The sequence below is a fragment of the Manis javanica genome, chromosome 5 (assembly GCF_040802235.1).
Source record: "Manis javanica isolate MJ-LG chromosome 5, MJ_LKY, whole genome shotgun sequence".
NCBI classification, from domain to species: Eukaryota; Metazoa; Chordata; class Mammalia; order Pholidota; family Manidae; genus Manis; species Manis javanica.
The window spans coordinates 143921173-143949078 of record NC_133160.1 but is presented as its reverse complement, the minus strand read 5'-3'; the positions used below and the strand labels follow the sequence as shown (position 1 = coordinate 143949078).

The 27906-nt window shown below is 34.9% G+C and overlaps 1 long non-coding RNA gene across 1 annotated transcript; it reads right to left on the bottom strand.

Annotated features, from left to right (window-relative positions):
- Positions 1 to 27476, bottom strand: LOC140849410 (uncharacterized). The gene is made up of 3 exons (XR_012131161.1): positions 27341 to 27476; positions 1555 to 1620; positions 1 to 159 (listed from the first exon to the last, which is right to left on the bottom strand). It is a non-coding gene; the product is annotated as an uncharacterized lncRNA (long non-coding RNA).
- Positions 27477 to 27906: the final 430 nt, after the last annotated feature.

Sequence of the window (27906 nt, the reverse complement as noted above, 5' to 3'; positions counted from 1 at the left end):
TGGCTGCAAGCCCAGTAGATCTCCACCCTGACCACCAAATCTTAAAAGGTTTTAAAGAAGACTTAGCTGGGTCCAGTCATATATGTAATCCAGATGGTTTCAAAACCACATTACTCTCTCAAGGCAATGTTCTTAGGCAGCCTCTGGGAGCCAGGAAGGCTGGAAGAAAACACAATCAAGGGAGAGAGTTTGGATTGCTGGGGTCCAGCTCCTGAATCACCTGGTGGTCATGTCTGCTTGAGAATGTTACCAACAGTTGCTAGAAGCTCAGAGACTGATTTCCATTCCCAACTCTGTCAAGTTCATGAGACAGCATGGCTTCAGGCTTCAGCACATGCATTTTATACCTATGTTAACACTAGCTTCATCTTACTTTTTTTTTACTCCCCTTTCTCTTTTCCCAGCTTTCTGGATTACTACTACTTTTAATTTATATACATTGAAAATCATATCGAATATTTTTTTAGGTGGAGGCAGGGAGTATATAAAAAATAACTATCAAGCTTGGATTGACTTTAGTTTATTAACTCAGAGTTGTGGCAGGAAGGAGACAGGAAGCCACCATGGATGAGATGGGGTCAGTGAAGAATGCCCTAAAACATAAGCCAACATCTTGGTCTGTACCAGGTTCTAGTGCAGACTCCACAGCTAGCTGGCCCTGTGACCTAAAGCATCATTGAACTTTGTCAAGCATTATTTTCATCAACATTAGAGATTATAAAAGCAACACAATTAAGATGAAAAAAGAAAAGTCATCTGAAAGACTTCTGGTAAATTTACACAACACTATATGAATATTTTGTTAATAATTTTGTGCCACATGCTTTGTACACAGAAGGCATATTGTTTAAACAAATTTATATTTATGTGTTTTAAATATTTGCATTATTAACAACTTTAAAACCATTTTACTGTAATATACAAAAGTAGAAAAAGAATGGTTTTCTAAATTTTCTAAAAGTAAAAGCACCCACAGGTTTGTAAGACAAATGAAAAACAATTTAGTTTTATGATGACCTTGAAACTAATTTACAAAAAAAGGAATGAGAAAATATACTTTTCCTTGAAGGTGACCAGAATAAAATTTTTTGTTTCCTTCATTTCAGAAAGCAAAATCATAATTAGGCAATTATGTAGAATCTCCCATGCTCATAAATGTTAATTTAATGAGCCCTAGTTCAGATTCTGAATCACCCAATTACATGGTAATTTACTAAGTCTCTTTAAAAAGATTTTACACTCTTCTACGCATTTCTTGACCTTTGGATGTATGAAATAAAGTTTCCATGTTAAAAAAAAAAGACTACTTACCAGATTATGTATATGATCTTTATGAGAAAGCAAACAGGTAAACTCACAGAACACTCTGGCCAATGTAGTATAACTGTATTTATAAAGTAATGAAATATACTCTTAGCATATATATATGGACTATACATTAGTCAACAGAAGCAGAGTGAATCGAGATGGTAGAAAGTTGTTCCTATCCCCACTCTGTTAAGCCAAGAGACTGCAGATCTATGTAGAGGATTTCATTTCTTCTCAATTACTTACTTTAGAAGGTGATGGAGATTAGCGTTTAGGACGGAGTTTAGCTTTCTGACCAGCCAGCTTCAGCTTCTGTGAGCAAGGTAAAGATAAGGGGAAGATTCTCTCACCAATCTGGCATATAAAGTCAAGGTCATTTAAATTATATGAGTCTGTGTGGAATAGTTTAGAGTCTGGGTATAGCTTATCTGGATGTAAAACACAGGATGAGAGCGATATTTCAGAAATCTCTCTTTGGGCTCATTTTTAATAGGTATTTTCATGATGACAAAGAGTAAGAATTGGGAGGAGACTCCAGAAGATAACAAAATGATGGGTTTTGATAGAGCCCGGAAAGGAGTACCACCATTTTGAATAAGCCCGCCCGCCATCCCCTTGTTGGTCACCTTGAGAATAATCACAGGCACTGGGAGAGATCAGGGCTCTAGGAGTCTGTCAGAGCTCACCAGGTTGTCCAAAGAACTCACCGAAGGACTCAAAGAGGTTTCTAACCAACTGGGGCACTTACGAGATCAAGTGGACTCCCTGGCTCCAGTCGTCCTCCAAAAGCGCAGAGGCCCTGATGCCCTGGCAGTGTCACGAGGTGGTATACGTGCTCTGTGCCAGGAACAGTGCTGCTCTACACCAACGACTGATGCCTCGTCAGGGATGGCGCACAATGCCTTCGTGAGCAAGCTTCCAAACTACCTGAAGGCTCTTCTAATAACCCGCTTCCCCTCCCCCTTCATTGGCTTCTACCTCTCCTGGCCCCATTTACTTTTATCACCCTCCTCCTTCTATTCCTTCCCTGCTTAATTAACCTATTCCAAAGATTTTTATAGGATCGAATGGCGACGATCTCCTGAGCAACCACTCGAGAAACCTCCAAATGGACCTCCTGCTTCAAAATATCAGAAAACCCCCTTCATCACCCTCTCTCAGCAGGAAGTGCCAAGAAAAGAACGGCGGCCCATCTCCCTATACCCCTTTAGAGCCAGGAATGATAGAGTCCAGGCAGGAGTACCACCATTTTGAATAAGCCCACCTGCCATCTCAGAGAGATCTAGATTTTATTTTATTTACGCTACAAGAATTTCCAGGAGGACACACCATCAAGCCACAAATCCACCTTTTCCCTGACATGTCCCCTCAAAAGCCTGTCAAAAAACCCAACCTTCTTTGTTCTGCTCACCAGAACAGAGAGGTCCCTCTCAGGTTTAGTAACAAACCTGCTTGTACTGTTGAGTTCACATCCCTTCTTTTCCCTTTTAGGTTTTATGACATCTCTGGCATATTTTTTTCCCTGCCTGAATCAGGCCTTGTCAGTGACCTTGCCAGGTTTGCATGGCACCGTGGAAGCCAACTGTTTAGTAAAACTTCCAAAGTGTCTGTGAGCCACACCAGTGTCCATCCTCCTATAAGAAACACTGGTTTTTACAGGCTGTGGCTACTAGGCTGATTGGTCCTGGTGTCCAGGTGCCACTGATGCATCTTATGATCAAAGCCATTTTGGATAGGTGCCCATAGGTGTGCACATATGTGGGGGAAATTGCTGGTTTCATTTTATCTCTTTACAATATGCTGAGTGAACCTAAAAGTAACTTTTAAAATGTGAGCACAAAGTATTAACTACATTTATTAAGATGAATTGTAAAAAGAAAAAAAAAACGTTGTACCTGTCTATCAAAAAGACACAAGACTCCCTGGTAGTTTTGGCCTTTGTTGTCATTGTTGTGTTCTTACTTTGTTTTGCTTTTTTGTTAATTCCTATTCAAATGTTAAATGCTAACTCTTTAGGGACTCTATAGGGAAATGAAGAATTCCCTATAGCATATACTTTTAATGATATTCCAAACACCCAGGTCTGTCCCCTTCCATCCTGCTGCAATGATATGTCTTACAGGCAGATCTGATCTTAAGTCCCAGACCTGCCACCTGATGTTGCTTACCTATCCAAAGCCCTTAGCATAACACACACATCCTGCCACTGTGGCCAGTGCTGACTACTCTAACTACATCTCTTGCCTTTTTCCTACATGCAGTCTATGTTCCAACGATACTGATCTATTAAATCCCCTGCATTCGAATACTATGTAACACTTCCTTGTCTCACACTACTTGCTCTGTCCTGAATCCTTTTCCTGGTTCCCTTTTTTTGCCTAGATAATAATCTTTGTCTTCCCCACTCCTTACTGACGGGTCAGCTCCTCTGGGAAGGCTTCTCTGACTGATTTAGCTGCTGTCCTGAAGTAAATGTTCCTTCTACTGGACGCCTATTGTTTGTTTACCAGCATCCATTTTGCCTCCATTCTAAAAGCAGTAACAGGGATGTTCTTAAAGAAATGTCTCCTGCCCTTAGCCTCAAGTTTGCCGGAAACTGATGGGTGGCTGGATGTGAGGCTTTCATTGTGAAAACCAGGGCAGGGCAAACCAGGATGGTGGTCATCCTACTAGAGTGGGACCTGAGTCCCTATCTACTCACTTTTTAAAATTTGCCTGTTTCCCCCATTAACCTCTTAAATTCTTTGAAGGTAGTGCTTGCCTCTCCCTAGCATATACTTTTAATGATACTTAATACATATTCAGTGAATGAATTTCTATTTTCAAAGGGTTTATAATAGAGAAAGTGATACCAGTTCTTGAGGTCTGAACTCACGTCCATTTTAGCATTCCTTGCTGTTAATAGCAGCACTGTTAATAAGAGTGCAAAAAAACCTGGAAACAATGCAAATACCCATTGACCAGAGAATGCATAAGCATACTGTGACTCTTACATGGAAGCAAAAATTAATGGACCACAAATGCACACAACAAATAGATGAATCTTAGAATTATAATTTATGTTACACACAAAAGAATAAATATGAAATATGTATCAAATATATCTTAACATATGCTAAAGGAGAAAGGGAAAAGACTTCTATTAATCAATCAATAGGTGGTGAGGTTATTATTTTCACCAGCAATACTTCTAATACTACCATTACATTATGAACAACTATTGTTAATGAACATTTATTTCATGCTACACACTATACTAAGCACCTTACATACATGATCCCATTTGTTGTAGGTAAAGAAACCAAGATACAGAGATAGTAAATGCCTGCCCATGATCCCACAGCCAGTTAGTGATGAAACCAGGGTTCAATCCTGGTCCCATTAAGCTCCAAAGCCCGTACGTTTTCAATGGGGTATTGATAGTTCATGTAATGGTATAAATTATTCATTAATACAGATGCTTTGTCTGGTGGACAGACTCTAGTGTGGCCCTTCATGACCTTGACTCCTAGAGTTCACACCTTTGTATAATCCTCTCACCCTTGTATGTGGGCAGGATATGTGATTAACCAATAGAATATGGCAAAAGTGGTAGAGGTCATTTCTGTGATTGTGTTACATTACATAGGATTCCAATCAGCTAACAGAATTGCTCTAGAGACTTTCTTTCTGGATTTTAGTAGATCCATGTGATGCCTCTAGGAGTGGAATGTAACCTCCACCTAACAGCCAACAAGAAGCCTGTCCTACAGATACAGGGAAATAAATTCTCCCAGCAACCAAAGTGAACTTGAAAAGGATTCTTCCCCAGTTGAGCTTCTAATGAGAACCCAGCCCTGTCAGTAGCTTGATTACAGCCTGTTGAGACCCTAAGAAGAGGCTGCAGATAAGCTGTGCCTGGACTGTTGACCCAAGAAACCCTTATTTGATAAATGTGTGTTGTTCTCAACTGTCATGCTTGTGGTAATTTGTTATACAACAATAGAAAACTAATATACTATCCTTTTTTCTTTCCTTGGAGACAAGTTATGCAGCTCGTTGCTGAAGATTTATTCTATAAGCTTACAAAAAGCTTGGCATAGAGAGTTTGGAACTGAACTGTCTTACTGATTATGCAATTAGATTGATCATACCTTAAAGATAATTAGTAATCTTATGAAATGTGTGAAAGTAAAGGAAACATGATTAAGAATTCAAAATACCATCTTTCTACCTGGTGCCCATCTTGAAATTCAGTTAATGGTACTTTGACTATAGCATTATTGAAATTTGAAATGTCATAGCCACACTGGAAGAAAGGCATCCGTTGGTCCTCATTAGAAAACACAGCTATATGAAACCTTGCTCTCTTCAGTAGCAACAACTATGCATTCCTACATGAATAGCTTTTAAAGGTTAATTAAAAGCAGAGAGTGATAAAAATTTATAAGCTTCTGCTTATAATTTTTTAATGGTATCATTTCCAACCTTTTGATTGTGAGCCCATGGTGTGCCATCCAGACCCCAGCTGTTTATCACTCACATCAACAGAAAGAGGAACTCAAAAGAACAAAGTGTCCTTGCCTTTCCCAGGGCAGATTTTCTTAAGCTTTGTTCTGGTGAGCACGACTTCTTGAGCTGTAAGTAGATTTCCTGTTGCCAATGGAATATCCTCCTCTTAGAGATTCACAGTCTATATTAGCATTTCATAAACATCTAAAGTTTCCACAGCTAAGAAAAATGTGGACTTTTTAAACCAGTATCACTTATACTTATTTGTCCTCAGAAACTTTATCTATTCTCCAAACATCTTCCAATCTAAATAACTCCTGGAGAAAGAGCATGTGAGAAGACTGACCATCAATTTGCAATCCTTCAAAGCAATACATCCAGTATCCTTGGAAGTTGAAATTTGAAGCATCAAATATATTAAATAGCAAAATAATGTTAGACGAGTAAAACTAAATGGTCACATGGGCAATTTTCATAGTAAAACATTATGAGATTTTAAATAGAGATAGGTGACTAAGACTGGTCCAGATATACACTTGGACCAGTAATGTTGTTACACTCAGATTTTTATGTCTCAACTTTAGAATAAGAAAGAATGACATCAATGTTAGGAAGAAGCAACAAATACATGCCAATATATTTGTATTGTCAATTTGCATATTTTACTCCAAGTTAAGCAAATGATACTTTTTATTTTGAATTGAATTAAACTGCTTTTTGTCTTCAATTTTTATTTGCATATGTTAATACTGATACTTGAAGGATATGCTCCCACACACTAATCCAGCTATAGGGGTCCCCGTAATTTCATTGACATGCCAAGCACCTCCCACCTTACCACTTACTGTTCCTTCTGGCTGAAGTTCCCCTCCTTCAGATGTATGAAAGGCTTGCTCCCTCACTTTATGCAGATATTTGCCCAAATGTTGCATTATAAGAGAGGCCCTTCCTGGCTACCTTGTATAAAAAGAGCATACCACCAACCTCATTTCCAATATATTCATCAATTTACTCTTCTATATTTTTCTTAATAAAACTTACCAGTACTTAATGGTGCATATCTGTTTCTTTGCTTATTGCCTATTTACCCAACTAGAATATGGGCTCCCTGACATCAGAGATCTTGTTCTGTTCTATTCACTGTGAATAGCAACATCTAGAAGAGTACATTATTCTCAGGAAGCAAGAAATAAATAATACATGAATTAATGAAATACCAGAAGTTTGTCCTTCAGCATAGAACTGCAAAAAGTTGTTTAAGTTAAGTTTAACATGTGAGGATCAATGTAATTCAGCATACTAAAAGAATACAAAAAGCATGTACAGATACAGAAAAGTTTTTGATGAATGCATTCCTAATGAAAACTCTCAACAAACTAGAAATAGGAAATTTCTCAACTTGATATTTGTATCTACAAAGAAACCTACAGTTAATGTCCACTTAATGGTAAGACACTGGATGCTTTCTTTCCCCTAGAATTGGGAGCAAGGCAAGAATGCCCACTGCTAACACTTATATTCAATATTGCGTTAGAGGTTCTAGTCAGAACAATAAAGCAATTAGAACAAGAACATGTATTCACAGATAACATGATGTGTATATAGAGCATTCTATGACATCTATAAATGTGCTACTAGAACTAATATGTGAGTTTTGCAAAGTTGCAGGGTTAAAAAATGAGATACACAAAACCAGCTGTATTTCTGTAAGCTAGCAATGAACTACTGGAAACTTTCAGGGGTGATGAATGTATCTATGCTTCCTTCATGATGGTGGTTGCAAAGCTATGATACATGTCAAAAGTGATCAAATTGTACACTTTAAATATATATAGTTTATTGTATAACTATTATATTTTCACAAAGCTATTAAAAGAGAAAGAGCAAATTTGGGGAGAAAGGAGGAAGAAAAAAATTGCTTTCTGCTTGCTTCTACCAAGTGACCTCATTCAATAAGCTAGTTTTATTTCCTCATGGGTTTATGTGGGATAGAATATATAAAGTGGTTAACACATGCTTCCTTTTTCTTAATTCCTTGGCTGTTTCGCAATCATGTCTCTTTGCTTTAAATGATTTCCAGCCTGAAATAGTTTATGGTTTTAGAATTTCTATATCTTAACTATCTCCTCCTCAAAGAAACTCTTAAATAAGTTTGGTTGAGTTTTTAAAAATAATCTAAAGGAGGGTTGCCTAGTAATGTCAATCATGATTCCTGTTTCTAGGTGACTAGTCACTGGATTCAAGGAACAGAGGTAGATGTTTCCAACTTTCAGTTTATCCTAATCATGTAACCATGCAGAGTCTATTTATAGTTCTGTTGCTTACAGCATATATTTCACAATAGGTTAAGCTCCAATTATCCTTTCTGTAATGATCTTTAAGTGCGAACAAGCAATGATACTCAAGCCAATATATTGGAATCATCGTTATAACAGCCCTCTAAACATACGCACCCAGATGTCTTCTGAAACTGAAGATGCTTTAAAAAACAGTTATTATATTACCCATCTAAAATTTTGTTTTCCTCTGACTTTCTCATTTTTGTGTGCTTAATTACAAAGCTAGAAGCTTATACCAGATGTAGTGTGGCAAAAAAGAGAAAAGATCAAATTATTTTCAGAGCATCAAAGGAAGCTTCAGTGAAGATGTTTGAACTGTGTCTTGCAGGAAGAGGAAGACTTCTCTAGGTTAACAGGAAGATTCCTCTAAATATGGAGAAAACCTCAAAAACAAATGCCTGAAACAGAAGCAATGGCATGATCCCATGGAAAACTGCAATGGCTACTGCCCAGCATAGGGTCTGTACCTGGGAAGGGGGCAGTGTCATGGGCAGGGGTGGTGGTGTATTTTTGTAGCCTACTTTAAAACAATCCAGTATGGATAGTAGGGTACATATGTTTATCTATAACTTACTGTATATCTGTCGTCTTGGATAGTTTGTTAACATTTGAAAGTACTACTCTTAATATCGTGGTTCCCTATGATACAGATTCTGACACTCAGATTGTACGTGGGAGGTTACTGCAGACCCTTCTCAGGAACCACAGCTGAGGGAGGAGAGGAAAGCATCCTAAGGTGTAGCTGCAAAAGAGGTCTTATTCCATCCCACAGGGATCTGTGGATCTGGGATGCTGCTTCAGATTTATATTAGTAGAGGCACGGAGGTTTCTTCCAGGGCTGGGAGTCTACTCTTTTGTTGAGGTTGCCCCGAAATGTTGCAAATATAAATGCCAAATGAACAAACTATAATGAAGTCACTATTTTAGATCTCCAAATTCTACATTCCCAGTACCTCTCAGGCTATCTGAACTGCTAACGAGAACCAACTTTTATGTTTTTGATTCTTGCAAATGGAGAGAAACAATGCCTCTATTAATGTTGAGTTTTAAAACCTATACTTGTTTTTAAACACTATTAAGTATGTTTTCGATATTAAATTATATTTTGTTCATCTCCATTATGACAAAAAAAAAGTATAAGGAAATCAGTCTCAAGTTTTTCTCAGTTCAGATTCATTGAAAAGAAATGACTACCTCATTGAGAAGAAAAAGAAGCCCAATGTGGATTCAGCACAATTTGACGGAGTACTTTTTAAGTCCCAGGTTCTGCACTCAGACATTGTAGACTGCATTTCTGCTTTTAGAAACTTAAACCAATGAGGAATACAGGCCATATAAACCAATTATCAGAATTTAAGGTGACATGTTAAAATAGTAATATGAAAAAGGTGCTATGGGAATGCAGGAAGGAAATAATTCCTGGGGAATGGTGGAGACATCATCAGAATAGAGGAATAAATCGGAAAGATAGTCAGAAAGGCCATTTTGAATCAGAGGCAGTCAGATGGGAATATGAGACCATCTAGCAACCTGCTCTGAAAGGACAAATTATCATTAGACATGCAACTTGCGTGCCTTATTGCAGAAATCTATACATAACCTAGTTTGTCTTTCTTTAATTCCCCTTTGTTAGACATCTGATGTCTCAGAAATAATTTAGGAGGTATACTCAAAACTGGCCTATGGCATGGTAGGAACATCAGGCCTGTTCATGGTTGTCAAATTTCTGACGCCATCTGATGTTAGTGAAGCATGCTTAATCTAATTGCTGAAAAGAATGCTGCAGATCAATAAATGCATGAAACTCGTGTAAAAGGTTGTAGCCCCAGAGCCAAATTCAGAAACATGAGGTCAGGGGAGCTTAGACAATGCACTTTAATTAGGAGACATCCAGGCAAGCCTCTTGTGGAGAAGGATAGTTTGAAAATTCACAAGCTTCTTGAAATTAGCTCAGTTCTAATAATCTTAGGAAATACATAAAATAATGTAATTCTATTGATGGTTATTTGAGGAGAATTTTCCCCAGGTTTAAAAGAATTTTCCCCAATTTAAAAAGGTGCTGGATATGGCCAAACCACTGGTTCTTACTGCCTTAAAGAACCCAGAAGTTCCAAATGTAAGATTCAATTTCCAGGCCAGGGGATGCAAAGGGAAGCAAATTACTCTTGACTGCTACCAGGAAGCAAAGTGGCACACATCAAAAATAAGCCATTTGATGACTCTCTGAATTTCCAAGCACTTCATACAACATACAGTCATAAAATTGTTTTTATTGCAGGTTAGAAACTAATAAAATGCTAGAAATTTTGTTTATATAATTCCAGTCCAAAATGAAATATACTGGCAGTTAAAATTAAACAGCAAGGACAGAAATAGCAATCAATAATCAGGTTTTTCCTTCTACCCACCCTGAAGAATGTAAAGATGAAATTTGATCAGTTATTTTTCAAAAAAAAATAAATTTGCAGCTGTTAGAAGATTCTTAATTTATATAGAAAGAGGTTCAAGGGAATGATGTAACTGCTCTGCTGTGAGAAGGTAATTTAAGCCTTTGGATTACAGAAGTTTTAAGATGTTACCCTTGTGATAATGCAGTGTTTTAACTCAAGGGCCATGGTGAACATCAGTTTTCCCTTATGAAGCAAATCACCAGTCAACCAAAACCTCTATTACTTCTATGCTTCCCGAAGGTCTGTTCCATTCCCAGACTGAGTAGATGAATTGCAGCTGCATAATGGTTCTACAGAAGTGAGACAGCCTCATGTAGAGACATACCTTACAAAAGAAAGAGGTCTTTGGATGATGACTGAGCCCAAGAGATCACATAGAAAGAGAAATGAAAGAGGCAATGGAAACCACCCATTCCAATGTCAAATAGGAAAAGCAGTATATTGCCAATAGCCTATACAGGAAAGCATTAATTTATAAGAATTAACTGATTAAAACTATCAGATTTTAGAAGCAAAGTATGAATTTCATGATTGAATTTCATTCCACCAAAAAGCTAGTTGAAAACTTGACATTTACTGTTGTTAATCTCTTTTTGTATATTTATTGTTTGTTTTACTGAGTTGAATGTATTAGATGGCAATTAAATTATGCTAATTCACTTAAAGTTAAGGAAAGTCACCAACCAGCAGTAGCTAATATAGAATACAATTGAATAAATTAAACAATTGCATTACATTTATGACAAATTCAACTAACATATTATCTAAAATGCATGCCCATCTGAAGTATCATATTAATCTTTGTCTCCCCAGTACCTAGTACCATACTTAGCATGGAGCAAATAATTGAGCAAAACATAAGTGAACTCTCTGAGAGCTCACAGAGAGCTGGTTAACATCATCATCAGATCCCAATATGGGACTACAACTGGTACTGGAGAAAGGTCTGGATATTACTGTGCCATACAACCTATCCAATATCTATTTTCCCACCTTACTTACTAATAAAACCTAGATTTTGATTGGGAGAGCAGTCAAAATTGGGACAGCAAGATGTCCAGCTGGAAAACTCACTTGTCTAACCAATGAGATGCAAATGCAAGTCGATAAAGAGGGCATCCTTTCTAAATAAAAAGACCAGCCTCTTATGCCTTTCATTCTTCCCCTCTACCTGCATGAAAAGTAGGTGCAATACCTGGTGATGGTGTAACCATAATGCAGTCATAAGGGTAAAGGTTTCATGCTTAGTAAAACTACTCTGCACTTCTTACTATGGACTCCTCACTGGATGAAACAGATTCCATGTTTAAGCTATTGCTTTTGTGTGCTTGAAATAAAATGTATTCCTTCCCTGTGTCTCCTTTTGATAATACCTTTAAACTAACAAATAACATAAAAACATTAATTTTCACCTATACTTTTTTGTAAATACCATCTTGGTGCCAGAACACTGAATTGGAGTTATTAAATGGCTAATGTTTGAAAACTTCCCTGAAGTTTCTTGCTTCTAACAAGGGCCAGAAGAAAAAATTATTCACATTATTTATATATAATTTTTACTTCTTTATATTTATTTTGAGAAATGACTTGACACCTATAAGTCTATTAGCTTTGCTCAAATTATTTACCAAAACGTGTAAAATGTATTTATGACTTTGCAAAACTAGCTTAAAATCTGTTCATTGTAGATTATTACATATTGTTACCACAGAAAAAGCTGTTCAGAAGGGCACCTTAAACATGTTATTTTGGTGAGCAACACACAAAGTTAAATACAAATAAGACACCACTTTTTAGCAACTAAATAGAACATCAAATTATAATGCTGAGCTTACACCTCCCTAAATGGGAGATATCTTATTTGTTTTTCTAAATGAAGATATGAGAGGATATATCGTGGTCCTTAAATTGTGTGAATTGTGTGAATAAAAGATGCCTAAAATAATTTAAATTAGACTTATTTGGAAAAAAAGTTATTTAAATAAGGATTTTAGAAAAATTGCCATGAGTCTTTTTTGTATTGAGGTATAATTGATATACAATGATATATAGTTATGGTATAAAATATAGTGATTTGACATTTGTATACATTGTAAAATGATCACAACAATAATCCTAATTACATATGTCACCATACAAATCTAATAAAATATTATTGACTATAATCCCAATGATGTACATAACATCTCCATGACTTTTCTGTTTTATAACTGGAAATTTATACTTCTTCATCCCCTTTACATCTGGCAACCATCAATCTGTTTTTTGTCTAATGAATCTAAATTTTGTATATATGTGAATATGCATATATACACACACATCTTTATTCATCCATCAGTTGGCACATAGATTGTTTCCATATTTTAGCTGTTGTAATGCTGTAGTGAACATGGAGATGCATGTATCTTTTCAACTGGTGTTTTTGTTTTCTTCAGATAAATACCCAGAAGCAGAATTGCTGAATAATATGTTAATTCTATTTTTAATTTTTGAAGAAATTTCATACTATTTTCCATAATGGCTGTGCTAATTTACAATTCCACTAATGGTGCACAAGGGTCCCCTTTTCTCCATATCCTCAACAGTACTTGTTACTTCTGGTCTTTTTGATAATAGATATTGTAACAGGTATGAGAGAAATCTCATTGTAGTTTCGATTTGCATTTCCCTAATGAGTAATTATGTAGAGCATTTTTTCATGTACCTGTTGGCCATCTGTATGCCTTCTTTAGAAAAATGTCTACTCGGATCTTCTGCCCATTTTTTAATTGGATTGTTTATTTTTTGCTGTTGATGTGTGAGAGTTCTTAAATATATTGGATGTTGGCCCCTTATCAAATATATGATGTACCAATATTTTCTCCCATTTGAAAAGCTGCCTTTTTATTTTGTTAATGTTTCCTTTGCTGGGCAGAAGCTTTTTAGTTTGATGTCATGCTGCTTGTTTACTTTTGCTTTTATTAATTTTGCTTCAGATATCAGATTAAAAACTCATCATCAAGACCTATGTCAAGGAGCTTACCACCTGTTTGCTTCTACAAGTTGTATGGTTTCAGATCTTAAGCTCAAGTCTTTAATCCATTTTGGGTCAATTTTTATGTGTGGTGTAAGATAGGGGTCCAGTTTCACTCTTTTGCATGTGACTATCCAGTTTTCTCAACATCATTTATTGAAGAGACTGCTCTTTTTTAATTGTATATTCTTGGTTCCTTTGTTATAAATTAAATGACAATTTATGTATGGGTTTACTTCTAGGTTCTCTGTTTTGTTTCATTGATATTTGTGTCTGTTTTTACACCAGTATCATATGTTTCAATTAACGTGGTTTTGTAATGTAGGTTGAAATCAGGAAGCATGGTGCCCCCAGCTTTGTTCTTTCTCAAGCTTACTTTGGCTATTCAGGATTGTTTATGGTTCCATACAAATGTTAAGGTTATTTGCACTTCTGAAAAATGCCATTGGAATTTTTATATAAATTCCGCTGAATCTACAGATTGCTTTGTGTAGTATGGACATTTTAACAATATTGATTCTCCAATCCATGAACATGAACTATCTTTCTATTTATTTGTGGGTTTTTTTTTCAGTTTCTTTCATTAATGTCTTACAATTTCCAATATAAAGGCCTTTAGCATTCTTGGCTTAATTTATTCCCTGGTATTTTATTCCTTTTGATGAAATTGTAAGTAGGATTGCTTTTTTAATATCTTTTCTGAATAGTACATTAGTAGTGTATAGAAACATTTTGGTGTGCTGATTTCATATCCTGTAGTTTTTCTGAGTTTGTTAGTTCTAACAGGTTTTCGATGGAATCTTTAGGTTTTCTATATATAATATCATTTCATCTGCAAAAGCTGACAGTTTTACTTCTTCCTTGCCTAATTGATCTGGCTAGGATCACCAGTGCTATGTTGAATACAAGTAGAAACAGTGGACATCCTTGACTTGTTCCTGATCTTAAAGAAAAAGCTTTCAGCTTTGTAACCATTGAGTATTAGAATAGCTATAGGCTTGTCATACATGCCCTTTATTTTATTGAGGTACTTTCCCTCCATACTTACTTTGTTGACAGTTTTAATCATAAATGGGTATTGAATTTTGTCAAATGCTTTTTCTGCATCTGTTGAAATGATAAGATTTTTATTCTTCATTTTGTTAAGGTGGTGTATCATATTTATTTGCAGATATTGAACCATCCTTGAATCCCTGGAATAAATCCCACTTGATCATGGTATATGATCCTTTTAATGTATTATTGAATTTGGCTTGCTGATATTTGTTGACAATTTTTGCATCCTTGACCATCAGGGATATTGGCCTGTGATTTTCATTTCTTGTGACATCCTTGTCTTGTATTGGTATCACAGTAATGCCAGCCTCATGAAATGAGTTTGGAAGAATCTCCTCAACTTCTATTTTTGGAAGAGTTTGAAAAGGATTAGTATTAATTCTTTTTTTAATGTTCCATAGAATTCACCAGTGAAGCTATTTAGTCCTAGCATTTTGTTATTTGGTAGGTTTTTGATTACTGATTCAATCTCCTTAGTAGGAATAAGTCTATTCAGATTTTCTATTTCATCATGTTTCAGTCTTTGTAGGTAGTCTATTTCTAGGAATTTATGTATTTCTTCCTTATTCAACTTGTCAGCATATGGTATACAACTGTTCATAATAGTTCCCTATGATCCTTTGTGTTTCTGTGATAGCAGTTGTAACATCTCCTCTTTCATTTATGATTTTATTTGAGTCCCCTCTTTTATTCTTGGTCAGTCTAGCTGAAGACTTGTCAAATTTTGTTTACATTTTCAAAGAATCAACTCGTAGTTTTCATTGATCTTCACTATCTTTTTAGTCTCTATTTTGCTTATTTCTGCTCTAATCTTTGTTATTTCCTTCCTTGTGCTAACTTTGGGCTTAGTTTGTTCTTCTCTTTTTAGTTCCTTTTTGTGAAAAGTTAAGTTGTTTATTTGAGACTTTCCTTATTTCTAGGCATTTATCACTATGAATGTCCCTCTTAGAACTGCTTTTGCTGCATTCCACAAATTTTGGTATATTTCCATTTTTGTTTGTCTCAAGGTATTTTTTTATTTCTCTTTTGATTTCTTCTTTGACTGATGGGTTGTTAAGTAGGATGTTATTTCATGTCCACATATTCATGAATTTTCTTTCTGACTTCAATCCTCCTAAATTTATTTACTTTTTGTGGCCTAACATATTATCTGTCATGTAAAATGTTCCATGTGCACTTGAGAAGAATGTGAATTCTGTTGCTTTTGGATTAAATGTTGTGTATATATCTGTTAAGTACATCTGCTTTTATGTATCCTTTATGGCTGATTTTTCCTTAAGGATTTTCTGTCTGGATGATCTATCCACTGACATAAGTATTACAGTCCCCTATTTTCATCATGTTGTTGTTAATATTTGCTTTATATATTTAGGTTCTCCTATATTGAGCATGTAAATGTTACAAATGTCATATCCTCTTGTTGGATTGACTCCTTTATCATCATGCAACACCCACTGTTGTTCCTTATTACAGTCTTTGTTCTAAAGTTTTGTGTGATATAAGTATAGCTATTGAAGCTTTCTTTTGGTTTCTATTTGCATGGAATATCTTTTTTCCATCCCTTCACTTCCAGTCAAAATTTAATTTTTTTCAAGTAAGTTAAAAATGTGTTTACTTTTAATCTCCTCTACCTTACACTAAGATAAGAGCAGAGAACTTGTCTTCCCTGCCCAAAAACATATCCTTGGCATATAGGAGACATAGTTTTTGAATAGTTGTTTGGCAAAATGAATGAATCAATAGACACTGTGAGAGAACCAAATAATGGTTAGATATAGGCACTGCTCTAAGGAAATTTCAAATATAAAGAAGGACATTAGACACTTACTAGAATATATGGAAAATATGAAGTAATACCATTATTAAAGTGATAAAGATGCAATTAGAGCTCAATGAAACAGGTAATGACTTGGATCCCTTAGTAGCTCCCTGGGCCAAGTCTTTCACCTTGGTAGAGCTAACAATACAGCAAAGCTGGAGAGAAGGGCTAGAACAAAGCATATTTGGTCACAACATATGTGAGAGTTTAAAAGATAAGAATATTTGGTGTCTCACTTAAAATACTTGTGATATGGTAAGAAAAAAGGCAAACAGTAGTTCAGAGGTTATAATTTTATGGTTGTGTTGAATTAGCTGATCGCTACATAGTTGAGCCTTAATTTTCTTATTTGAAAAATGGGGATGAGAATGCTTACCTCACTGAATTATAATCAGAATTAAAGGGGACTGTATTAAAGTAGTTTTTAAAGCATGAGTAATTACAAAATTAACAGTTCTTGAGTTTGTGTTATGTGTCAGGCACTGAAGTAATCATTTGATGCAGATGATCTCTTTTAATCCTCAGAACAACCCAGAGGAAAAGGCATTAACCTGGCTTTAACATCAAAGAGAGAAAGCCTACAGGGGGTTTGGGCTGGGGGGCTTTAGCTGAGGGAGAAGCAGCTTTCACTAAAGCATGACTTTCTATTAAAATGTGTTCTAACAATTACTCTGACATCCACATTACCTCAGCTCATTTCACACTTGAAATACGAGGATGACATCATAATGTGTGGTCACCTGTTGAGATGCTGATATATTCCATTCACACCAAACACTTACTGGTATGCTTTGGCAAAAAATATACATTCAAGACTTAGGAAAATTCCCAAGTTTCCTTGGTGAGGACAGTGCATCTCTACAAATTCATTTCATGTGTTGAATTGTTCATAATCCAAGTATATTTTAAAAGATAGATTTCTTCAACTGCCATCACATGCAAATTTCCAAGGAAATTAGAATGCTGTTAAACATCTTCCAGACACTTAGCAATCTCTTGCCCAGAAAGAAAGTATATCATATATTGGAAAATGCTAATATTTGGAATTAGAATTCTAATTATTAGAATCAGAATGCATCCAAGTAGTATGATATGGAATTAGGTACATAGGCTCCAGAACTTGCAAATACATTTATAGCCAGGTTTTTCCACATATCTGTTATATGAACCTGAGGATGTTTAATCACTATGTAAAGGCTTATTTTTCTTGTGTGTAAAATAGAAACATACATATATTACTTGAATGTTATTGTGTCATTTAAATGAAATAATATATATCAATCAGAGCATAGTGTGCTATTCAGGGAAAGTACTGAGAATGATAATTTTTTTCTTCTAGTTAATTTGTTAAGTCTTTTCATTTTAGATGTTCTCACTTGGTACTGAGAATTACAACATTTATCATATACTACTAATGACAAAAGAAAGGTCACAATTTTAGTACCAGAAATATCCTAAAGATATTACCTCTTAATAACTGTTCTTTCAGTATGAATTGCCATTCAGTCCAAATTAAAATTATGAAAGTGCTAAATACTAGAACAAATTTCCTTAAATATTAGTTTTTTATAGACTGTGTTTTTTATGGTTTGGGATCAATTCCTAAAATAGAGATATTACATGTGATCTCTTTACCCAGAAAACTCCAGCAAAACTATTTAAATACTAAATAGCAAATATATACACATAGTTCTAATCAGCATGAAATCATTAAGCCTTAATGATCTCTTTTTCTTTTGTAGATTTTGTTTCAAGTCTCAAGAAAGATTATTTCAAGTTATCTGTGGATACCTTTTGGCATTTACTTGAACCAGTATATGCCAAAAGAGTTTCTCACCTTACCAGAAAATTTGTGTAATATATTATTCTTCTAATTTGTGAATCTTATTGCCTGTGGTAAAATATAAAAGAAATATTAATATAATTGTTGTTCGAAGGAGATGGCATTCATGTTCATTACTGATGCTCTCGTATGGGTAATTTGAAGAGTGATATTGGTCCCTTACTTAGGCTCTGAGATTTATTTACTCTCTTTTAAAGAGACAGATGACTCCTAACTGAAAATTAAAATTGCAATCTAGTTACTCATTCAAATATATAATAGAAATAAGATCAGTAGTGTTAATTTTGAAGTTTCACTCTAGCATTGACAGAGTGAATTTCATATCTTATTCTAATTGTAATTATATCTATATTATTATATTTTGGGTAGTGTTACTCATGCCTGCTTCCCCAAGTAGACTGTAAGTGCTTTAAGCATGGGCCATTTAATTTGTCTCTGAGATATCCACCTCTACTCATAGGTCTTCTGGAACAGAACAGATCCTCTCATACACTTAAAGCATGTGAGTAAATTTCATGGCATGTAAATTATACCCCAATAAAGCCACTGAAAAGAAAATATTCAATTTAATTCATTTAGTCTACACAATAAGTATATTCCTACAAAATTGCAGGAGTGGTCTGGATGGAATATGGTCTGTGTAACAATGTGTTTCAGATTGTAGTCCTTTGTGCCAGACTGAACTGAATTCCCTGCTGTAGCCCTCAAGCACTGTTCCTTGGGCAAGCCACGTAATCCCTCATCTGTGACATGGAAGTTTTGTGTAGATTAATTAAAGTCATCCATAGAAATCTCTTCACACACAGCATGGCACACAGAGCATGAAACAAATGTTAGGGTGGGGTTTTTCTTCATTTTTACTAAAGTATTATTATTACTAAAGCATTTTTTTAATCTGTGTTTAATCCTGGGAAAAAAGAAATGAGAAAGAACGTGAGCTTTGATCAGATAAAAGCTATTATTAATTCTAAAATAGTATGGAGCATGTTATTTTGAACTTTTCTTCAAGAATTCATCATTTTATCCTTAATTTTGAAAACACAGTAAGATATCTATGGGACTAAAAAAAAAGAAATCACATGGAAGAGTTTATAACTAAAAGCAATGGTCTTCCACCCTGCTCTTCCTTGTCTACAGAATGAACCTAGTTATTTAAACATTCATTTCTTCTAAGGGACACCTGTTTATTCATAAACAGAAAATCTGCTTTTCATGTTCTATTCATTTTAGATGATATGTACCAACATCCCACTGTGAATGATGAGGAATCAATTCACTTATGCAAACCTTACCCCTCCAACCTCATCCCTTCCCCTCAAGCCCATGGTGGTGGTGGTGGTGAGCAGACAATACTTAGTTCCCACTTCTGATGGCTCCTTCTATATTCTTGGGACTCAACTGACTAACTTTTCCTGGCTGTGTTCTGTGTCTTTGCTCCATTCCAGTGGAAGTGAAGACATATCTAACTGGTAAAGTTGGGAAAAATAAACTAAGTATGGTTTCTTTTTCTGCTCTTCTTTTTCTGGACTTCTTTAGAAGTTCTCTGCTGCCCTCCAATGTGAAGAAAGACCTGCCATGGCTCTGCACAAGCCTATTTGACCTCACACATTCTGCAATGAGTACGTACCAATCACTGAGGTGGTATTTTACCTTCTTACTGCCCTGAAAAGTGTAATTTATTAAGCCCCCTTGTAAACAGCAAGATTAATTCTATAATTCTTATTTCTTATTTTGGTAACCCTTCTGAATTAAATAATATACTTACCTTCTATTTAATTCCAAGAACTTTAATTAATTCCTTTATCCCCTTCCATTGAGCCCTCACCTATATATCCCCTTTACCTCCTGCATTCCATCAGCAACATCTCTACTTTTACATTATAAGGCTTACTAACATTTAGGTTTTGTTCTACAACCGTAATTAAATCTTCATGGTTTGTCTATAGAAAGGTCAGAGGTTGCATGAAGGAAGGAAGAAGGATCTCATCACGTGGAGCAATAGTAGTGAAAATACATGGACATGCTTATAGAGAAAATAATCCAAGTTGTGAATGAAAATGTACAATATTCATAGACCAAAGAGGGACAAATATTCATTAAATATTCATTTCTTCTAAGGGACACCTGTTAACTCCTAAATAAATGTCTTTTTAGAAAGTATCAAAATTAATTTGTAAAACTTACAGGACACAGCCAAGGCTATTATCAAAAGAAAATTCATAGCAATGAATGTTATATTATTAAATAGCAATAACAACTGGGGAAAAATGAACTAAGTGCTAACCTCAAGAACATTGAAATATAGATATATATTTACCCAAAAAAAGTGGAAGTGATAAACTAATAAATATAAAAGAAAATATAATCAATTAAAACCAAAAGAAAAACATCAAATTGAAAAATAAAGCCATGAGTGTTTCTTTCATCTTATTGTAGTTGTTGGATATAATTTGTACATATGTAAAGGTCTAGAATACACATAGGCTAAAAGTGAAGGGATGGAAAAAGATATTCCATGTAAATGGGAACCAAAGAAAGCAGGGACAACTATACATATATAAGACAAAATTATACTGATTTTTAATCTAAAAGCTGTAACAAGAAACAGGTTATTTTATAATGATAAAGGGGATATATCAAGAGGATAAAACAATTGTAAATATTTATGTACCTAACATTTGAGCACCTAAATACATAAGTCAAATACTAACAGATCTGAAGGGAGAAATAAACAGCAATATAAACATAGTAAGTAACTTCAATACACCACTTTCAACAATGGATAGATTATTCTTTTCCAGAGAGAAAATCAAGAAGGAAATATTGGACTTAGTTAACCCAACAGACCTAACAGAGGCATATAGAACATTCCATCCAACAATAGCAGAATACACATTTTTCTCAAGTACATATTGGATTATTCTTCAAAATAGTATGTTAGGCCACAAAAGAAGTCTTAATAAATTTAAGAAGATTGAAATCAAATCAAGCCACTTTTCCAACCACAATGGTATGAAACTAGAAATCAGTGACAAGAAGAAAACAGTAAAAATTCACAAAAAATATGAACACTAAATAACCTGCTTCTGAACAACCAATAGGTCAAAGAAGAAAGAAATCAAAAATATCTTGAAACAAATGAAAATGGAACACAAAATGCTAAAATTTATGGGATGCAATGAAAACAATCTTCAGAGGGAAATTTATAGCAATAAATGCCCATATTAATTCTAGAATTCTTGGTTCTAGACAGTGTATGCATGAATTTATTTTTGGACTCTCTATTCTGTTCCATTGATTTATGTGTCCATTTTTCTGCCAGTACTAAACTTTTCTGATTACTGTAAGTGTTGTAATATCGTTTGAAGGCAGGAAGTGTGATGTCTCAAACTTTGTTGCTCTTTCTCAAGTTTGCTTTAGTTATTTGAGGTCTTTTGTGGTCCATACAAATCTTAAGATTATTTTTTCCATATGTGTGAAAAATGCCATTGGAATTTTTATAGAGATTGCATTGAATCTGTAGAGCACTTCAAATAGTGTGGACATTTTAACAGTATTGTCTTCCAATTCCTGAGCATGGTATATCTTCCCATTTATTTTTGTCTTCTTCCATTTCTTTCATCAGTGTCTTAGAGTTTCCAGTGCACACATCTTTCACCTCCTTGGTTAAGGAGGTGAAATAAGGAAAGTATTCCTAAATACTTCATTATTTTCAATGCTATTGTAAATGGGATTGTTTTCTTATCAGAAAATTACCAAACAGTACTCCCACTTTCATTCTACAACTTTTCCATTGGCTGAGAAGTATGTTTGCTTTGGTTATTATGAGCCCAGCTAAAAATCAGGGGGTTTATTAGTATAGAAGAATAGATATATGGGATAAATAGTAGTCTCTATACTAACAGCATAGAGAATTACCAAAAACATTCAAATTTTAAAAAATTATTAGCATCTTGATTCTTTCAAGCACTGTAAAATTTGTTAATACAGTTTCTCAAGGCTTATTCTAAGCAAGTATTTTATAATTTATACTCATTCAAATAACTCAGTTTTTTTTCATTTCAGACACATCTCTGGCTACTCCAACAATTCACATGATATGTATACCAGCAGTTTCAAAGTTTGTGACCAATTCACCAATCTTTGTTCTCAGATGTCCTACCCAGTAGTTGATAATTTCCTATTAATGGCTACTGGTATATTCTCATTATTGGCTGCTGGTATTTTGTGGGATACAGAAATTACCTGGGAGGACCACAGAATTTTCCAGATATATGTTGGTGCAAAATACATCACTGACATCCATTAGTGTCCACACCACATTTCTTCATCAATAGTCCAACATAAAAAATTATGGATAGTTTAGTTATCTGTGATTTGCCTAAACCCCACAAATAATTTATAGTGAACAGGGACCTACAGCCAAGGTTGAACAATTTTAATTATTTATTAGTAATACTCCAAGACAAAAAGGAATACAATTTTTCACCACTCATATGGAAGGAAGATGCAATATATTTGTAAATTTTTAAGGTCCGTCCAAAAATTCCCAAGGGAGAAAAACACAGGCCAAGCACAGTGAGAGTATATGTCTACTTCTTAAATTGTTAAGTATAGTTACTGGCAATTTCCATTTGTCAATCTTTGTCAACCAACCTCAAGAATAGTTTTTCATTGAGCCTCAAAAAGATTAAATATCATGTTCAAAGTTACATACCTAATAAACAGCAAGGTTGGAAGTGAAAATTTGTGTCCTCTTAATTTAAAAACATGTTTTTTCATTATGAGGAAACCTGGATATTGTTCCTTTTCTTTCCTGTTTTCTTTGGTATACAAAATTGCAAAACATTGTCACTGAGTATAGGTATACTTCTGTTTATAAGGTATTAATTAAATTCCATCTTATTTATATTTGAATAAATTAGAAGCCAAAGTATTGGGCTCAAGTTTGTTTTTCTTAAGTTTTGCTTTTGTTACTTGCACATTTTTAATGTAGTTTTAAGGTATGATATTTAAAAATGAAGAATATTTAAATAATTAAATACTGGAATGGATGTGATGTGACATGCATGTGTCCTCATCATCTATAACTGTTCTCAATTCCAAAGAGAGAGGATTAAGGGTACTGAATGATTCTGTCTAGCTGATTGTGTGTCCCTGAATGACTCATAATTTTCTATATCATTGCACTTGGCTATGTTAGCAAAGAAGGATTAATACATTTTAATCCTCCTTGATTTGGTCCTATTTTCTTCTTGTTCTTGCAGCTTGACTGTGTTTTTCAGTCTTCAATATTTTCCTTTCACTTTGGTTAATTTAAATAAATCATATAGTCAAAGAACTTAGGAATCTTTGTAGAAATTATGTTCCTTATTTTAAAATGTATTTCAACATGATGATAGTTTCTTTCCTTGTCTTTCCATTCAGTATACTTGCTTCTATGCTAATCTGCTGAAGTACAATCTGATCGTGCTTTCTGATATAAAGTTGAAGGACAAAGATATGAGAGTCATGTCAGACCTGTTGGAAATTCTAATAGTTCCAGAATCACTTCAGCAAATCAGTTATGAAAAATATTTTTCAATAGGACATTTATATTGTTATGACTTTAGTTGACTTTCAAAATAAATGTCAATTTTTATCAAAAACTCTTAGTATTCATTTTTCTCATAGATAAATTTCAATGTATTTTAATTTATTTTTAAAGTTTTACTGTTTTCATAGGGGCACCATAAAATACACTTACATTCCTGACTTCATTTTATAGGTGTCATTACAGAGACTTAGGCTCTTTGATTGGCCCAAGTCCCACAAATAATAAATAGTAAATAAGGACTAAGGTTCAAAGAGCCCAGCTCCCATTTACAGACATTCTCTATAATCTTTGATCTCCTTGTACAAATCAAGGCATCCAGAGATGTTAAGATTGCTGAATACAGAGTAGCTTCCCAGTCTAAATAATTATTAGAAATACGTGGAGAAACTTTAAGCAGCTCAGATTCTGCCCACTCTCCCTGCATCCCATCACTACCATTCCAAATATATTTACTGCATTTGCATCTGTGGGAGAAAGACACAAAACTTCATAACTTCACTAACCTGTCCAGATGATTCCAAGTCAGCTGCCACTGCCCTAGAGAACCATCACTCACGGAAGCATTGGCAACATAAAATGTCCTATAGAACTACATACAACATGTTAGCCATCTTCCCAATCCCACATACCAAGGCTCGGGGTCACATTTATAAATGTCCACCAAGGGTCAGATGTAGAAGCACGTGCATATATAGTGTGAGTTGATTGAAAATGGGCCAACAGGAAAGTTTCTAAAACAAAGCCCTTCTCAGCTACTTGTTACATGGTTTCTGAGATACTTGAAAATCCAGATTTCTGCATTAAAAATTCTGTGTTTTAATATTGATCAAAATTTTAGTTGCATGGATGACTAATTATATGTCTTTATGACCTACAATCCAAAAAGCTATGGCTTATAGTTGTGTCCCTGATCTGAAAGATTCCATCATCTTTGGGGTCACCCATATTTGGACCTGAACCATGTCCCCAGTTGCTCTAAAACTTAGTTAGTTTAAGAAGTGGACCCCAAATACACCCAAGGTTATCAGAATACTGGGTTCTAACTGGTGAATTTAGAGCTCAGTGGAGGAGGGGTCTGTTTGGTTTACACATAATTACGTATTTTTTTATGCCAGATCTGAAATTAACAGTTCAGGAGACATGTATAAGACAAAGTGAACCACATATGAAAGACTTGTCAATAATAAATCTTTGAAAGAGGATACAATTAATCCATGCCAGTGCTTTTGAATTTGTTTTATTCTAGAATAAGGTATAACAGTTTGGTTAAATACATGTTATCTTAAATATCTTTTTTCCTTTCAAACATATAAGAAAATTTGATATTGGCTTAATAATAGCACAGACACTTGAAAAGTTCAGCTTTTTTATTCTTTTTGTCTCTTTTCTAAATTTGTCAGAGGTTAAAGTGAAATACCTACCTCTTCTAGTTGACAAATGCCAGCAGAATGGACAGTTTAAAAGTAGCCGGGACCACAGACTTGTTGCTGTTATCTACCAGGCATTGAGCTACATGTATGTTTCCAAAATATTCCAGAATAAATTTTAGAGTAAACTAGTCTCTAACTTAGATACATGTTGCCCTCTAATTACTTTAATAAAGACAAACAGATATGCAGCAGCAGATGCCAAACATCAACACAAATAGTTTAGACTGTGCTGGCCTTCATAATATTCCCAAACATTGATAAAAACCATGTAGTATCTTTCTACATTTATTCAGAAAAAGAGCAAAAGATATTTTAAATGAGGCTATATACATGCATTTTTCAAGTTTCTCCTTGTCTTTTCTCAACAACAAAAATGTAAATTTCCTAAGTCTTCTTACTTATGATGGAATCTTCTAAAGTCCCTTGCCTATAGCAGAACTTCAACAAATACTTGTGAGCTAATCAGCTGTTAGATGTAACAGAATGAATGGCTCTGACTTAAAGCCAATATTAGCCCTAAGGCAAGATGCTTTTTGATTCATTTCAAAAGCTTTTCAACAAGCACATGCAAACAACTCCTTTTAGAAATGTTTTCAGTGAAGCAAAGACACTATCATTTTTACATTAATAATATTTATAAATAAAATAAAGAATAGAATATCATAAAATTATGGCAGCGTGGAGGCCTTCTATTGAAAATAATTAATATGTATTCTAGGCTGGTAAGAATCCATCATTTGTAATTTATCCATGGGTTTTATGCCATGTGTCTTTCCTGAAGTGGGCAACGAATTTTACTTAACATATTTATAAGTTTTCAAGGGGCTACATTCTCAAAGACAAGGTCTGAACGAATACAGCAAGCAAAAATGGTCAAAGTCTAGAAGGTGAGATGAGAGCTGCAGGGGATAAAGAGATCAAAAGTAGGATGTAATTGTCTGGCATTAATACATAAACCCTTCCAGTTGTATAGACCTCATGATTTCTGGATTTCTTATTCCATTGTTGACAGCTTGGATTATGAGAAAATTCTTAATTATATTGAGTCAAAATTTGCTTCCTTGGTGACTATCTGTCGACATTTGTTATGACATTGTGTCTTTTATGGCCACACAAGTAGAGATTTCCTCCTGTACATAACAACCCCTCAAACACTGGAGGCTTGATACCATGTCCAGTACTAATACTGGTCTTTTCAAATAACAGACTAATTTTCTTCAAGTCTTTGTCCCCAGATAGAGTTCTGGTTTTTTAGTCATCTTGTTTGAAGATCTTCTTAATGCAACCAACTTAAAGATCAACTCTTTTAAATAAAGTATACCATGTAGAACTGGCCACCAATGATCAAGTGTTCTCTGAAAAGTGTCAAGAAGCAAGGCTATTGAGGACATTTATTAGTGGCCTCTCAGCAGCTGTCTCTTCCATTCCTGCTAATGTTTCCCATTGAGGAAATTAGATCTTACTGGAGTGAAATGACCCACATACCTTGATTTAATCAATTAGTCCATTCTCCCTTTTTTGATACATAATCCCATTTAATCAGTGGACACAAGGAGAGCGCTGGGACTTCTGGGAAAGAAGGGACACCTTGTCCCAGAAAATCACTAAGAATTGACTCCTACTAACTAGATATGGAAAGAAATGCTATATAATGCAAGAGTTACTGGAAATCATTTAACAACTCTGCAGGGAGAACCCATCTGAGGAGGCAAAGTCAAGAAATAAGAAGCTACCTTAGCATTCTTTTAGTTCTGTGTACTCACCATGCTCTCTTCCAACATACATACACACATGCACACACACGCACAATATTTTCTCACATTAGTGCCTCTGCCTGGAATAATCTTCCCTCCGCTCTTCCCAGCATTTACTTCTATCCATCCTGCACATCTCCATTCTAGTGTAATTTCCCAGAAAAGTTTTTCCTCACCTGCCTGACCAGGTCATATCTGCATATTACCAGTTTCTGTGTCACCACATACTTCATATACTTACCAAAATGGCAATATAACACTTATCTGTATGATTACTTGGTAATTGTCTCTCTTCTCCACTAGAATGTAAGCTCTTTGAGATTAGAGATCTTGTCTCTCCTGCATATTACAGTACCCCCAGGGCTTGTCAGTATATGTTTTGAATGAATGTGTAATAATGAGTGGATGATGCAATAAAGACATTAAGGAAGAATTCCACATGGATGGTGAGCTCACCAGGGAGGGTGGCAGCATGAAACTTGAAGACGAAAAGTTTTCTGAACTGTGTGCACCTCTCACAAATCAAAATATGCTGATAGGTTGACAGATGGTATCTAAAGAGCACATGGAAGCAAGTCAGAGACTTCAAGTGCCAAATGCCATAAACCTCAAGGGAGGAGGCATTTTTAAATGGATGGAAGAGTAAGGGGTTAGAAATAGAATTAGGAAGTAAGGCAACCTCTCTTCTCTAGTCTCTACTTTCTTCAGGAAAGGGTGTCCTCTGAAAACTAGTGTTCAGGCTGGAAGATATGGTGAGTGTTTGACAACACAGATGGGTTAACTCTGGAGAGTGCAAAAATCAGAAGG